Source organism: Xiphophorus couchianus, chromosome 2 (genome assembly GCF_001444195.1).
Source record: "Xiphophorus couchianus chromosome 2, X_couchianus-1.0, whole genome shotgun sequence".
Classification (NCBI taxonomy): Eukaryota; Metazoa; Chordata; class Actinopteri; order Cyprinodontiformes; family Poeciliidae; genus Xiphophorus; species Xiphophorus couchianus.
The window spans coordinates 33536496-33553571 of record NC_040229.1 but is presented as its reverse complement, the minus strand read 5'-3'; positions in this window follow the sequence as shown (position 1 = coordinate 33553571).

The window sequence follows — 17076 nt, the reverse complement described above, 5'->3', positions numbered from 1 at the left end:
TTTTGTTGGGATCTGGGGTTGTTTCAGTTTGGTTTTGGATTTTTGTTATTTTTGCCAGTTTTGGTGTTCCTTAAATCTCTTTATTTAGTTTGCCCTGTTTTCCACTTTTGGTTTTTCTTAGTGATTCTAGTTACGTTTTTCTTGTTTCTAGTTATTTTTTGTTCTTGTGTATCACTTTTCTTTAGTCTAAGTTAGTGTTTGAATTATTTTCTGTTCCCCTGTGCCGCCTTCTCTCTCAGTTAGCGCCTGCTCTCACACCTGTTCTCAATTTACTCATCAGTCAGGCCACTGCTTCCACACCCTATCTCCCAGTATTTAAACTCCTCTCTTTCTGTTAGTAGTCGCCAGTTCGTTTTGTTACCTAGCCACAGCTTGGCACTCTCCTTGAGTCCTCCTGAAATCCCTTTTTGTAAGTTGGGTTCATCTTTGTTACATTAAATTCTCACATTTTTTTGCCTGCTGCTTTTTGGTCCTCTTCATGACAAATTTATTTTATATTTATTATATGATTTCATTGTATTACTGTGAAGCTCTTTCTTGAATGACCTTGTTTCTGAGTGTTGCTGTACAAATAAACTTCTATAGTAAAAACAAAGATCCTATGGAGAAGAATGATAGAACTCGTCTGAGCTGCTGTGCAAGTTCTCTTTAAATGCATTAAAATATAATAAAAGATAACAAAATCCTATTACATGAAAATGGGCATATTTTTCTCTTTTAGTAAATTATTGGAAATAACTACAGTGCTGCGGCCAGAGAGCTTATCATGCTTTTCAATAAACAAAGGGGTTTGGCCCTCTGTCATTTAGAGGATACTAATCAGATGGCATGACTTCATAATGTACCCATGACAGTAATGCATTATGGGAGAATTATTGATTCATAGTGACCGGTTAATGCACTGCTTTTTGACTAGGCTATGGTTTTATGAGACATAGATAAGAGTAGCTTATTTCTATCCCTACACACACATGTACACCCCCACACACATACTCTCCCTTTGTGTTTAATCACTGATCAGTAATTGTGACCAATTAACTTGATTAGATATTCCTTGATGATTTTGTAAGCCCAGTGTTCTGTTATTTTGTATGCAGCGTATTATAGAAAATGCCCCATATGAATCCTGAGATGAATGATTATTCTTTGGGGGGGATTGTATGAAATTCTGTAGGTCTGACCGGATCACATGTCTATTTCTGCTTCTCGATCAACTCCTCATACAGTCTAGAGTCAGAATCACCCTTTGCTTTTCTCAGAGGTTGTGAATCAAAAGGAATATTAACCATTTCTGATCCATCTCTTTCATGTTTGGTTCTTATCATCTTTGTTTAGGGCTTTGACCTGAAACCAAAAATAAGATCAAGGTTTTAAGATCCTATGGTTTTGAGATTCTAACAGAGATTTCGCTCGAACAGTGTGTAATTTTCACATCACTGTATTTTGGTGATTTTTATTCAGTAGATAGCTACACTAAAATAAAAAGACTTAATTGTTTTTTTCAGAATACAAGCCCATGGCTTATTACATCTAGTCCTGCAAAACTAACACAGAGGCACAAAAACCACAGTTACACACCCTAATGGAGCCTTATTTCCTATTATAGGTGGAGCAGGAGGTTTCCTGCCTGTCTGGGGCCTTTCATTTGTCCTCGGGGCCTCCTGTGGGTCTGTGTAGATGAGTTGTGGCCTGCTAAACAGCTAAGCACATCAGGACACAGCCTGAAACCACATGCATCTAAAACCACCAGGAGCACCTCAGGAGCATTACTGGATTTAATGTATGACTGGTTTAATACGCAGTACATCATCATGCAAGACACACAAGCACTCTGCTGGTTTGTTGTTTTTTAACCAGCGAAACAAAAGAATGGAAACGGTAGCTAAAAAAAAAACAAAGACTTTCTATTTTCATTGTAGTTCTTAAATAGTTTCTAAAAAATGTCAGAGCATCCATCCATCCATCCATCCATCCTTCGTCTATATCTACTCATCCATAGGGTTGTAGAGGTTCTGGTCCGCGTCTCCAGTGGTCATTGGGTAAGAGGTAGTGTACTGGACAGGCTACTAGTCCATCTCAGAAGAAACATCAGTGAAACATTTTTTTTAACAGATGCATTTTACTATCTGACTGATTGACTTGAATCTGGCGCAAAGTAATGATTACAAAATGATTGTATACCACTAAGATCAGTGATATACATCAGTCTGTAGAAATGTTTTTGCAGCTATCAATAAAATGGAAGGGCAGCACAATGTGCATGTGCTACTGTCTGCTGTATATAACTGAGATGTGTCTCACCTAATGTAGGTCAGTCAGTTGAGGCCTGTGCACTGCTTTCCACAAATCAGAACACGAGCCACACAGTGGTCCATTGTGCATATGTGTCTATAGAAAAGAAATATGTATGAAAACGAATTTAGAGAATTGGGCATGTGTAAGAAATCTTCCTAAATTTGGGTTGTGGATATTTAAAGATAAACCTTCAGAATTAGAGCGGACTGTAAACAAAGTTTTCTGGTCCAGCAGAATCTGACCTCACAACTTAGTTTCTAAAAGAATGACTAAAAATGTCCATAAACACACTCCTAAATTTTGTGAAAAGTCTTTCTAGAAGAGCTGAAACTTGTATAGCTGCAAACTTTGAACCCATGTCATACTAAACACTAAGAATGCAGGGTCACTCATGTGTGTGTGAAGACATAAGCAAGTAGAACAGAAGCAGCCTTCATCGTCCATCAAAGGGAAGATTTATAGTTTTGACAAGATAGTATCAGTCTCACTGCTTTATTGAAGCTTTGCACATTTATTTTTAGAACATGTGCAAACAAATTCAGAAAACAGAAAAGTGTGCTGGTGTCTTGTGTAACTCTGTGATAGTTGGTCTTTGACGTTTCCATGTCAACAAGGATGCATGGTGGAACTCGTCTTTTAGTCGTACTCACCTACAATCGTTAATCGCACAAACATATACTGGGAGTACAGTTTGTAAAGATCTTCTCTACAGTCATATTCTAAACGCAGACTGGAGTTAGGCAAAGCATAGAATTTTCTCTGATATCTGCTTATCTTTCTTCATACTTTTAGCTCAAACAAACTTATTTATATCTCAGTGATTGGATTAACTCACTTGCTATCTGATGCCCCTGGGAGCTGGAAAGACAGATGAGTGCATTTAGGACATAATGTTTAAATGCTTGTTGTGATTTTGTATATAAAAAGAAAACACAACCATGTAGAACAACACACTTTCCCACATACACACATTTAACAGCATTACTGATTGTGTTATGCCTCTGGCGGTAAAAGCCATCAACTTGTAGCCATTAAAAAGGTTTTAATGGACCAGACCAACAATCAACCATTTCTGAAAATCAAAACATACCCATGTTTCTGTTATCCCGATGTAACATCTCCTCATGTGCAATGCATAGATTGGCTCATTGACCACCGATGGTTCCTCGGTCATCTGAAATCCAAAGGTGATGTTGGTTCATTCTCATTTCATTTAGCTACTTCACATTGGCTAGAAAATAGTCTTGAATGTTTTCTTCATTTGTTGTTACTGTAATCATGATCTGATTCTAAGCAAACAAAAGGGAAATTATCCCCCGATTTCACATTACTTACTCGGCCACATCCTCTCCCGGCCTTTCCTCTTCCTCCCTAAGAACTTGGTTATCATGATTTTTACTATCAAAATCTCTGAGTGTGTTTCCTCTTCTTCTTAAACACCACACTGCCACTCCTTTGGACCCATGTCTGTTTTTTATCCTTACATGTACTTTATCTGCTGATGCTTAGCTTGATCAATTTATCTCCCTCTTTACTCTCTTTCCTGTTCCTTGTTTTGCACTTTTGCTTCAGGCTTCCTCAAGCCTTACCACCAAAAAATTACATTCACACAATTACCTGAGAGAGCACAAATTACACCACACAAACAAAATATATATATACAAAATATGCATATTTTGTGTATTGTGCAAACTGACAGTGAGATCTTTCCAGTTTCATGTAGAATTCGCATAAATGAGAGTTGACATTTGTGAGTTGAAAAGAAACAGTGATTCTTTGATTGATGATTAAAAATGGAGTATTTTGTGAAATAAGCATGGTTTCCTTTTTACAGAAGTGAATTGGGTCCAGTAAAATGTGAGTGATTTAAAGGTAGCATATAATGGTAATAAAGACAGAGTCAATAACCACATTAATTTGAGTGTCCACAACTTATCTTAGAATTTTTAATGATGCTTTATTTAGCAAGCTTTTAGCAGGGTCAAGCAAGTAAGAATTTTAACAATGAAATATTATACATTTAGAAATCACATACTAATCAACTCCCTTTCCCTAACCACTGTCACTATTTCTATGAGAGGTTTTGGGAAGCAGTTCAGTCATACCCCAGATGATAGGCAGATACCAGCAACAGGTGACCTAGCAGATCTTGGTGGAAGGTTTGAAGATATTTTAACGGTTATCTTATAGATGATTAAAAATAACACCCTTGGAGCTTATGTCTAGATACTAAAATTAATCTAGCCCAATAACAAGTGCGGGCTGTTAGAGAGAGCGTCCGTTAACAGGTATGGTTTTTGGGGTTATGCAGCTGCAAGGCTACTCTGCTGATTGCTCCATTAACTGAAAAAGGTTGCAACATCTGGATTGTAAGTAGTGAATTGGCTAGATGAATTTCTCTCGACACCAGCTTCAATAGATAGTTACAGTAATTCTAGTCAGAGTAAGACGCGATATGTTTAGGAACTTTCCGGACCCGTTAGATGAAGAGCAGGTCAGTAGTCAGTCCTGATTCGTAAAGGAACAGGACGGGACTTGCTGTTGTACAACAACAATATATATTTTGCCCTGCTATAGAGCACAACAGCATTTATTTTTCCTCTGATGCTTGGCTCAGTTCTTCTCTGTAAAGGTCTGCCATCTCTCAGCTGATGGCTGCTTCTTCCTGAATGAGATCCATGTCAGGAGTTCGGGTGCTGCTCACAATGCTGCCCCTTTGTCAGTCCATGGCTGACATGGATCTCCTTCTTCTGTTCCCTGAGAAGAGTAGTCATTTGTTAAAACACTTACATGTAGACCAAAAACACAGACATACTAATGTGGAAAGGTTGTACACCCACAAAGAACTATTTAAATTAACAGGCAAATTTACTTTACATGCATACAAACATATTTATCATTGAGAGACATACACTATAATAACTAACTGGAATAAACAATATATATATTATTATACTTGTTAGAATAATTTTATTATCATTGTTACATTAGTAGTGTTACTAGGGTCATCTATTGATTAAAGTGAACATGTGTGTGAGACAGAGCTAACCTTTCTTTAACCCTTAAAACTAGTTCTTTGAAGATGGTCTTCTGATGAGTTTCCCCTAGTCGTAAACCTGAGTTTGTTTATACTCTGTGCCCCCTACGTAGCAATTCCTTAGTCGTAAATCTACCTTTTGTTATGTGTTAGTTCCTGAGTGACTGCTGATCTTATCAGCACCAGCCCCCTTTCTTTTGTTTTGTGTTAATAAAAGACAACCTCTACTGCAGAGCTTCAGAACACATGGTAAACTGTTCAGAGGAGCAGTTCGCCGTGTCTTCTCCTTTTGCAAAAGCTTGGTTGAAAACTCATAAACGTTGTCTGTGGTCCTTTCTTGGTATTTAGGTAAACAAAAATACTTATCACTACTTTTATTTTTAATTATGTCAGTTTTGGTCCCCCATAAAACATCATTGAGCGTACAAATAAAGCATTATATGAATCTGATGTCATTGCCTTTAATTTCATTACCTAGGGAGCCCATATGCCTCTGTGCACTGGGAGAATCCAGAATGCAAACACACAAACTCACACATATCCTCTATTTGACCACAACAAACTATATAAAGTAAACTATACAAGCTGTGCCATCACTTCTGCTCTTGGTGCCCCCTGTAGAGTCATTAGCTTTGATGACATCATTACCCATATCCATGCCTGTTCTGCTTGTGTACAAATTACATGAAAACAAGACCATTCCTTTTGGGTTCTGTTGTCTTAAAATGTCTTCTCAACACTTCACTCACTGAGTGTTTTTCCTCTTTATCTGCTCTACCTTTACAGGCGTTATCTTAAATCTTAAACTCATTTTATAGATTTTTTTTAGATTTTTTCAACTAAATAAAAAAAATAAAGTAGGAATTTATTTGTTTATATTTCTTTTTTGCATATTTTCATATACAGTACTTTACTTACCAGTTTCTCCTAAGTAGCATTGATCATTTTGTTTTGCCTTCTTTTCCTTTTGCCTAAATAGATCAAAGTGCAGAAAAAGCTGTAAACTAATCCTGGGTTCTGGTAATCTGTGGTCTGGTCGATTTTTTTTTTTAAAGTCATCATTATGAGGTATTTTATGCCTGTCCGTATTGTTCTGAGAAAAACAATTCATATCATTAAACTGATGCTTGCAGACTTCCTTAAATGTACACAGACACATTTCATGTGATGTCATTTCATGTACAGCAACACCCTAAACACAATCCTCAAAGCAACTTACTAACTCATCTCTGTCCATTCTGCCGTGTTAATGGAAGCAGACCGCACATCCAGCCTGCTTTAAATCCCCCTATTCAGTTCGAACTGTTCGCTAATGTTTTCCATCAATTTACTAATGTTCCTTTGCCACAAAAGGCCACAAGTCAGCAGCCCCTAAAGGGCCCCTCCTCACACATTTTCACAACCTCAATAGCCCATTAGGTTGCATTAGAGCCTCTTCTGGTGGGATATCCTGACTTCATGGCATAAAAGTAAACTTCCTCAGTTACCTTTTAAGTCTCTGCATATTACCACACATTTTACATTACAAACCATCTCTAATGCACCCATCACATTGTTACCACATCTTACTACAAGAAACTCTTTCCAACTCATTGAATGTATGACAGGCTGCTTTGAATGGTTCTTGTCCCATGGCACCAAGAGTGCTTGAAGGTTTTAGCTTTCAAGAAAATATTTGTTCAGATTTTCCATATGCCTCTAAGAGTTGGTCCTTGTTACTAATCTGAACTGTAAAGTTCATAGGTGAAATCAGGTGGAGAAGATTTTGTTTTGAGGTAGTCGCATCATAAAATATAAATTCATTTTTGTTTGTATGACAATTTCTTTGTGATAACAATGATTCCCAAGAATCATTGTTAAACAGTGGGAAAGTCTGTTAATTTCCCCCTGGAATTGTGCCACATTTGTAAGCCTGTGTGGGTTGAGCAGAACTGAGAGGTGAGGTAGTTCCCAGGAAAAACACATCAAATCCTTTCTGCAAAGACTACTTACATTTGTCAAGATATTTTTTCCCACATTCACTTTGCTAACCTCCCATTCATAAGATGGCACCAAATAACCAGCAGCCTCAATAGTCTTTGAGGGAGAGCACAGGCAAAGCCAGCAAATAAAAGAGCCACATTTGTTGAAGAAATATGGATAAGAATTTGTTGGTGTCCTGGACTGGACTAGAAACATGTTCAGGGTGTTTCTACTAAAGGAACTAGTAAAATCCATGTACAAAGCAAACATATTCATTGTATTTCCATACAGTAGTGAATGTAGTATTTTTCAGGTAATAATATAATGGTTGTGTAACACTGACCTAAAATGGATTAAGTTGTTGGCTAAATGAATATTATTCTTTTTTTGACATTTAAAAATTTCACAATAATGAATAGAAAACAAGTAGCTCTTAAAGTCAACATATTGTTTGCTTATATATTCATTAACACACACCATTGACACACCACCTTTCCTTTAAAGTCGGGGTACATTACATGAGACTGTCAGAAAAACTCCCGTCTCATTGGACTACCTTCTTTGGATCACTATTAGAAAATCAGTAAGCTAACAAGTAGAGCACTGAGCTATTTTCACTCCGGAACCTTCAGCCCTTTGACCCTCATCATCTGCCAAGGAGTTCTTAGTTTCGACTATCCTGTTTCAACAATCACTGACAAAAGAATTGAATTCATCATGGTACTTTGTTTTTGCCGTCCCCAAACCCTTAATCTTTTCTTGTCAAGACAATCTTCACTGAATTTTCCAGAGCGCTGTCGATAATGTGTCTTAAGGGCTCCTCTTATTAAATTTCAGCATTTTAACAGATGGCCCACAATGTGTTCAAGCATATCATCAAGCTGCTGAAGCAAACCCACTCCACATCTCCAAACTTGTGCAACAGCATATGGATTGGACCTTTGGACATGACCTTTACTTTTAGCACAATAACCATCTGTTACTGATCTGATTCTGGGATTCAATTTTACTAAAGTGATCAGCACTTATAAGGTAGATGAATAACAGAAACAGATCAAAAGAATTACTTTATTTATGAGAGGATGACCATACAAACACAGCTGAAGAAATTTAAATACTGCAAAAAAAAACAAAAAAAAAACTTTTGTCCTTCCTTTTGGAAAGTGAAATTTATATAATTATATTAATCATCCTGTCATGATGTGTAGAGGTGGACCCAAAGGCAGCAGGCAAGAACGTGGTATGATTGAATATTTAATGAAGCAAAATCAGAAAGATGGACATAAATTCAGACAAAAAGACTAAATAAACCTAAAGTGACAAGAAAACTAGAAACATGACAGGGGGAGCTAGAAGGATTTAAGAAGTAACCTAAATAGGATTACTAAAGGAAGATGGGCATGGATGCAGACATAACAGAACTCAATCTAAGGTAACCAGATAAGAAAACTAGGCACACTATGAGGCTAGAAGGACCAACAAAGAAATACCTTTATATCCTCTATTCCTAATTTGTTTTTAATATGTCTGAGAATGTTTCTTGTTGTGTTTGGGAGCTTGTGTGATGTGAGGGGTTAGCTGCAGTTCCACAGTGCAAGTGCAGGTCAAATACAAGTTCAGTTCGTACATCAATACAGTTTCTTTGATGTGTGTGTATGTGTGGGTGTGCGTGCGCGTGCCCACTTTTGAGAGTGCAATTTTTTGTGTACACTTTTGAGAGTGCACTCTCAAAAGTGTATTTGGGTTGGGTAGTCTCCTGTGAACCTTCCCTCAAGCCCCTATCTCGCTCTCTCTCTCTCCCTCACACCTGCAATCAGTTTGCCAATGAGCCCAGTTCTTTGTTTCAGCAATCCAGTCTCTGAGCTCCTCTCTTTCAGTCTCTCCTTGCTGGTTTCTCCCTTCATTTCCTTGTGCTTTCCTGTTTACTCCTCATGCCTCTTGACTGGATGCCCTTGGACTCATTTTGTCTTTTGCCCAGCCTCCTGTGTTTTTGTGAGTTTTTGTAGTTTATCATTTTTTTCATTAAATCATCAAATTCAGTTGCTGCCTCAGGTTCTCTGCGTTTGGATCCTACAACTACACCAACCTACAAATGACACAAGAATTAAACTCATAGATTCAGATTGTAGCTATCATAACACAACAGTTAATCTATGAAGATTATTCTACACAAAATGTATTAATAATGTCTTAAATTCAAATGGTAAAAAACTATCTAAAAATGTTAAATCAGATTTAATAGTATTCTCATTTGTAATAAATAAATGTCAAAATTCAAGATTTATGGTCTGTGTTATAATTCAAGCATCTATAAAAACACCTTTAAACTCTAAATTCTGCCTTAAGTTTTAACAAAATAATTAAAAGAAAAAACCACAAAGAAAGCCTTATGGTTAGAAATTTAATAACTTAATAAGTTAATAAGTTATCACAGATTCTGGTCTTGTATTTACTTTGATACTAAAATATGCAGTGTTGCACACCACTACTAAAGGAAACTGCCTAATACATGTAAGAACCACTGAATTTGAAGCACTGTGTTGAAGAGAGGTACATGTGTACATTCTTCTTCTTCTAAAAAAAAAAAGGTGCGTGCTGTGGTGGCGCAGTGGGTTAGCACGCCCCACATTTGGAGGCCTTAGACCCGCGGACGTCGCAGGTTCGACTCCCGGTCCCGATGACCTTTGCCGCATGTCCTCCTTCAAAAATGGCGCCGGCTCAGCTGGCTGCCTGCAGACGCAGCTCCTGTTGTGTGTGTTAATCTGTGTATAGAAAATTCTTGCTGTAACTGTGAAATAATTTCCCTGCTGGGATGAATAAAGTAATTCTTCTTCTTCTGAAATTAAACCTTTTTATTTCATACTTAAAATCTGAAAAATCAGTTATGTTATCGTGTAACATAATTGATGTAAAAAGTTCTGACACCGGTAAAAACTTGCAAATATGGATTTGACTCTCTGCTGTTTTTAATTTATTATTTATTGAGTCTGAAATAGTTTCATTCATTAATTGGAATATACGTATTTGAAAAAACTACTTTATTCTCTAAACAGAGAAGAATTTCCATTTTGTGTTCAAGAAACAAATTACTTTCGGTGTATAACTTAAAATTGACAGAAAATATACATTTCAGAGGAGTTTAAATTCACCCGATTAATACAGGACTCTGTAAATCCTCTGGAAGGCCGAGCACCTTCATTTCTCTTAATGGGCTGGTTTCAGGCGCAGATTTTATCCCTTCAAACTCTTATTTTTTCTGTTTCTTGCAATTAAAACAACAGCAGCATCAACTGTACCTGGAAAAGATTTCAGAATTTTAACTACACCTTATGATTAGAAAATTTTTAACTGCTCCTCTTAGTCTCTGTGACTTCAGAAGCTGAAGTAAAATTTGCATGGTGTGCTGCTGACCCCTAGTGATTGCCTTCAAACCACAGATGAAGATGATTTTATAGCAGTAAATCAGATGTAAATGCTATCCTGAGTAAACTAATACATGCTGTCTGTTAGATTCAGGCTCTCACATTTCACCAGCTCTACCCTGTACCTCTTTGTTCTTTTGGTCTGGGGAGATACACTCACCCACCCACCCACCCACACAAATACACATACACACACACCCGCGCCCACGCACACACCCCCACACGCGCGCGTACACGCATAAAAGGCTGAAGGTCACACAACAATAGAATTAAAATATGTACATATATCAGTGTGTTCTATGATCCATTATCTACTCTGTGTTCTGAAGCCCCCAGGCAGTCATGGCATAACTTTCAGTGACACTCGGCTCAAAGAGTTCTACCAATTTCCAATTGTGTCAGTGTACTTCAACGAATAGCATAAGATGGCCTCCCATTGCATGTGAGGGTTCACTCATTCTGTCTGGTTTCATTTTGAGGGGTGGTAGATAAAAGACAAGATGCCTCAACACAAATCAAATGAGGTTCATGAGACATACATGACATTGACATTAATGAATGACATTCACCAGCGCTCACATTACACATATGCAAATCAACGAGTAGTTCCTCGTAGATTTGCATTCCTCGTAGATTTGTGTATGTGTAATGTGAGCGCAGAGGAGAGATGAGCAGAGAGATAATGAATAGCAGCTGTTTCCAGCAGCATGTTGGCCTTCTCTGTCAATAAGTGAGGCCCCCACTGGCTAGCACTTAGCCATTCTGGAGTCACTTAATACAGAGGTTACTGACCCTGCAACTGCATAATGTCTGGTTACATAATGCGCTTGAATTACAAACCGGGATGTTGGTGGATCTTCTTGCTTTTCTTCCACATCTTTTTGAAAGACTATTGACCAAGACCTCCAGTGAAAGGAGAAACACTCAGAGATTGAAGTTTATTACTTGATCTGGCCTGGGAGCTACATTATTGATTATTGAAGGGTGGTCCTTCTGGACAGTGTCATCTCTCTCTCAAACACACATTGACATACTTTTATTGGTAAGCAGATTTTCCAACAAAGTATCTTTTAACCTATATTCATAAATTATCCATCTGAATTTTTGGCGCACAAATTAACAGGATGCTTGTAGTGAAATTACTGAATGTGTGTAGATGGATGCGCGTGTGTTGGTGTGTATTCTGGCAAATACATTTTTAGAAAAAGTCACAAAAAATAAATATTTTGGAGCATGGTAAAACTCTAGTCATTGTTGAGGCACAGATGACCTGAGTCTCTGTTACATTGGTTGCTTAGCTTGTTTTTTACAATAACAGTGAGTAGTGAGCACTACAGATGATCTGCCTTAGTGAGACTGCAGCCAGAAAGTGTTTGTCATGGGTCAGCTCATATTTCAGTTGTGTTTAGAGTTGTCAGTTTAATGTGAAATTCATGTAATAAAATTCAGTTTCTCCTATTTTTTTTTACACCAATTCATTTTATTTTTCTCTCTACCAGCTGAGCATTTGAACTCTGTTAGCCCAGCTCTATTATTTGAATTTTAACTTGTCTTTAAATTGTAGTTGCATTTATTCAGGGATATTTTGCTGAAAAAAATACAACAGAACTGTGAAATAAAGCAAAGTGTAGTTTATTTTGGCTTGCATGTGAAAACAAAAAGTTCACATTTCAATATTATATCCCGAAAGTAGGGCATTAAAGTAAAATTATGGAGCTGTGATATCTACTGAAAAAAAGCCAAAAATAGTGAACATATCAGTGTCTCAATAACATGCCTTAGCAATGACTACTAATTCTCACTCTTTCTGAGTGAAAATTAGGCCCTCAGGTCATTGCATGATTCATGGCATGATTAAAGTCAGAATATCAGATTTTCAGGGACTGAGAAAACTGTAGACAAAAAATATCCACCAGAAACCATCTTCAGTTTTGCCTTAAACTCATTCAGTTACTGTTTTGTCCAGTAGATGTCACTGGAACACAATGCATCATGTATTGATGTGTCAGAAAAAACGTTGTTTTACAGTAAGGTCAAATTCATATTATTTCCAACTCAAAAAATACTGAAAATGTTTGTATTTTTACACCATTTATATTTTAAGATAAATAACAAGTGTAATTTTTCTTCTCTTGCCTGAATTTAAAAAGACAAGAAAGTATATTTTTCTTGTCATACTTGGCAACTGTGACAAGAATAAAATACTGCATCTGAGGAGGAAGAAATTCTTGCCATTTCACAAGGACATTTTTGAAAATAGTTTGAAAATGGCAGGACAGGACCACACCTATGAATGCATGTGCTTGGTTGGGTTCTAATGAAGCATCAAAGATCCAAACCATGTAGAACAAATGCAGTCTGTCATTCTTTTGTCTTCATAAAGACATTTTAAAAAGCCCTCAATAGCATCTAGATCTGCATAGCTTTTTCATTGGGATGGCCTGAAGTTCATTTGTAAATTTATCTTACTGAGAGTCAAAAAAGAAAACAAACACATTTCCCCTCACTTTTGTAAGGATGCAGAACAGAAGTCAAATTAGCTTGATAAAGCTAAGGTCAGAAGTATTCACAGCTTGTTGACATTTAAACACTTCTACAGAGAAAGTTGCATATTTCTCTTCAACCTTGTTTCAGACCTCCAGATATATGAGATTCAAAGTAAAAAAGGAAGATGCATGTGTGTGGGCGTGTGTGTGTCTGTGTGTTTGCATATCACACCTACTCCTACAAAATATGCAATCAAACCAAAATTGTTATTTAAACAGTTTTTTTTTCTTTTTTCATAAAATTGTTACTATTAGCATTTGTGGTTTTACTGTTTCAATCATTGGAATTGCAGTCATTCCCAAAATCACACAATGTTCAAAACAATAAGGCACAAAGACAAAGGTATAAAAAATAATTTCCATTTAATTTTTTCCAAAAGATCATTTTAAGAAATGCATCCTAAAGCAAATATCTCAAATTGTACTAAAAAGGACCCAAAAGAAAATGTCAGCTAAGGCATATCTAATTAATATTAACAAAAACTAAAATCCAACAATGAACACACCGGGGAACTTTACACAAAGACTAGCTTACAAGGCAAATGTGAGAAGGGGAGCAGAGAGCAGGCGAGGGCAAACACTGAATAGGGAACTGATTCAAGTCAGGAAACAAAAAGTACAACACGAATGTTAAAATAAAACACAAAACAGTTTCCAATCTGTAGAATATAGAAATCCCAATAGCTCATAAAAAGTCCTCTCCTCCAGCCATTTCTTTCAGGCTCAGCAAAAATAAAGACAGTTAATGATCTAAACAAACAGTCGAGCTGATTATCAAATGTGTACAGCCATATTAGGAAACATCAGAAAAAAATGAAATCATAAATAAATGTGCTGTTATGACAGAAAACGTATTTGTATAAATCCTAACTCTAAGAAATGGCTGGAGAAACCTCGACAGTTCTCATTAAGGTTCAGATTGTACATCTAGATTCTAGAAAGAATATTTGAACTTCTTGGAGGGGAAAGATGTCTTTCTGCTTCCATTTTTATCTCTGACAATTAAAATATCTCTGGTTGGGCGTGTGTAACTTTTTGAATCTCTTTTAAGAAAATTAAGGTGTGGATGCGTGTGTGGGGGTGTGTGGGCGTGTGTGTGTGTGTGTGTGTCACAGTTATTTGTGACACTGTGTGGTCAGGTCTAAGGCCTTGGCAGTCTGATAATCAGACACGTTTGTCAGCATTCCAGAGGGCAGTGTTTTGACTGCATGGAATGTTGAAGCTGATGTTGCTCCGTTTTCATTTCAAATGTAAAACCTGCCTACGCTCTAACAACTTTTTATTCATGACTTGTTCCTCTACTCATTTTCTTTTAAATGAGTAAGAAAAAAAATCATGTGATACAGATGTCTAATTTATGAAGCAGACAAGTGGAATATTAACCAAGTCCTTCCAACTTTCAAAGTCTTGAAAATTATATTTGATTTTAGAGAGTATCTTTTGAGAAGACAAAAACAGACTTTATTGTCATCCAATTGAAATGTCACTGCAAGGCTCCAATAATAATAAAACAAAGAAATAGTAACAAAAGGAATTAATAGAAATATATACAATAAAGGGTTTAAAGGGAGTTTAATAGTCTAATGACATGAGGGATGAAGCTGTTGTGGAATCTGGTTGTTCTGCATTTGAAGCTGCTGAACCTTTTCCCAGAGGGCAGCAAAGAGAACAGATCATAGTGAGGGTGGAAGGGTCTTTGTGATTGGCTGAGCCCTGAACAGGCAGCGACTGGGAGTGGTGTCAAGGATGGAAGGAAGCTCAGTCCTGATGATTCTCTCAGCTGTCCTCACCACTCTCTCTATACGTTGCCAGTCAGAAGTGTTAGATGCTCCAAACCAAACAGAGATGCTGCTGGTCAGTTTGTTCTCTATTCTCCCTCTGTAGAAAGTGGTGGAGGGGGGAGGTTTGCTCTTCTCATTCAACGTAAGAAGTGCAGACATTGCTGAACTTACTTCACCAGGTTTGGAGGGACCAAGTATAAGTGTCAGTAATCTGTATCCCCAGGAATTTAATGTTCCTGACTTGTTCCACTGCGGCATCATTGTGTGACTTGGGTGATTTTTCCTGAAATCAACAACATGAAATGTTGTCTAATCCTGAATAGACATTCATGATTAGATGGTTTGCATCACACCAGTCCACAAGATGTTTCAGATCCTCTCTGTAGACCAGTTCATAGTTGTCCCTGATGAGACCCACTGCCGTCGTATCGTCCGCATAATTCATATTGAACCTGGCATAGCAGTCATGGGTCTTCAGGGTGAAGAGCAGTGGGCTCAGTACACAGCCCTGGGTGGAGCCAGTGCTGAGGGAGATGACCCTTAACGTATTTTCACCAACCCTTACAGATTGAGGTCAGTCTGTGAGGAAATGGAGCACTTTGAAAGACACTGTTTTAAAAAACTGAGACATGCAATGTGAATATGGATGTAAGTGAAAAAACCCATTCTGAAGCATTTAGCATGATGTACTCTGTGTTCAGAGAATTGAGGAGTCAGTCCTGTCATTCTTCCTAACATTTCTTAATCTTCAGCTTCAACAAGAGTAACTTTAATGTATCTGGGTTTTTATGCAGACTGCATAAGGATTCACTCTGCTGGGATAATTTCTTCCTAGAATTTAAAAAGTCTGTTTTTGACTGGTCAGATTAAACTTCTTAGCTAAGCAGTGTGGTTTAATGTTTTTTGTTTTTTTTTATAATACAGACAGGATTCTAACTATTAACTACCTGTAAATAGATTCCCTTCATTAAAAATTCAAACAATCCCTTTAAGTTGGTTTTTACAGGCTTTTGTTCCCTCTTGTCTTTCTAAAAACAAATAGGTAAAGTGCAACAGAAAGCCAACCGGATTCACGTAAAGTTGTGTCAGAGATAAAAACCAGTCCTTCCACAGGTCCACACCCAGTCAGATGGGTATGACCTGCCCAGTAGCTGGGACATACCACACATAGTAGATCCACATCGGATGAACCTGATGTCACACACCTCACAGGAAGGGACATCTGGTTTAAAAACTACAATCCTCTTTAATCTTTCAGTCATTTGGAGACTTTTTGATGAAAGTCCTTTAGCAATTTATGTCATGAAATTGAAAGGAAATTAATGGGGAAATGACAACAAGACAGAATTATTGGCACAAGATCAAAATCATAAAGTTTGTACTAAGCTGGTTTTGGCCATGATACCATTTCCTCTTTCAGTTAGTGGAGACTTATACAAATATTACACTAGCTCCACCCACACCTGCATCATTCAGATGATACTCGTCTGTCCTGTTCCTGCTATGTGACCATTTTGAAAACAGCATTTAGATCACAAGAACCATTTTGAAGTTCTTATTTTTGAGAGACTTCGTTCCCTATATGTGTTTTGTTTTAGAGGAACTATGGTTGGCTTTTAAATTCCTGCTTTTGCAGGATTCCTTATTAGTTCCTACATAGTTGTTTTCAACTTTCGAATAGAATCCAGCAATTGGCAAATGTTGAATGGTCAAGAAAGTTAAGCACTCTTTAATCAACTGGCATATTTAAAATGTATTTGCTGTTCAAAATAGCTTCTTGCTCTAGAGGAATAATTGAACCACCGTTACCAGCTGACAGCTGGGGATAGAAATGTTAAAATGAGCTACAAAAAAGTAGATGGACTGGAAATGATTGATCACCTAGGATAGTTTTGGTGAAAACTGAAAATATACATATACTGAAGCATAATCCTATTAATTTCTTCTGAGAAATGTTTTAGGACATTATGAAATAGTTAACAAAATGTCTTTTAAACATTTATTATTCAGTTCAATTCAGTTTATTGACATAG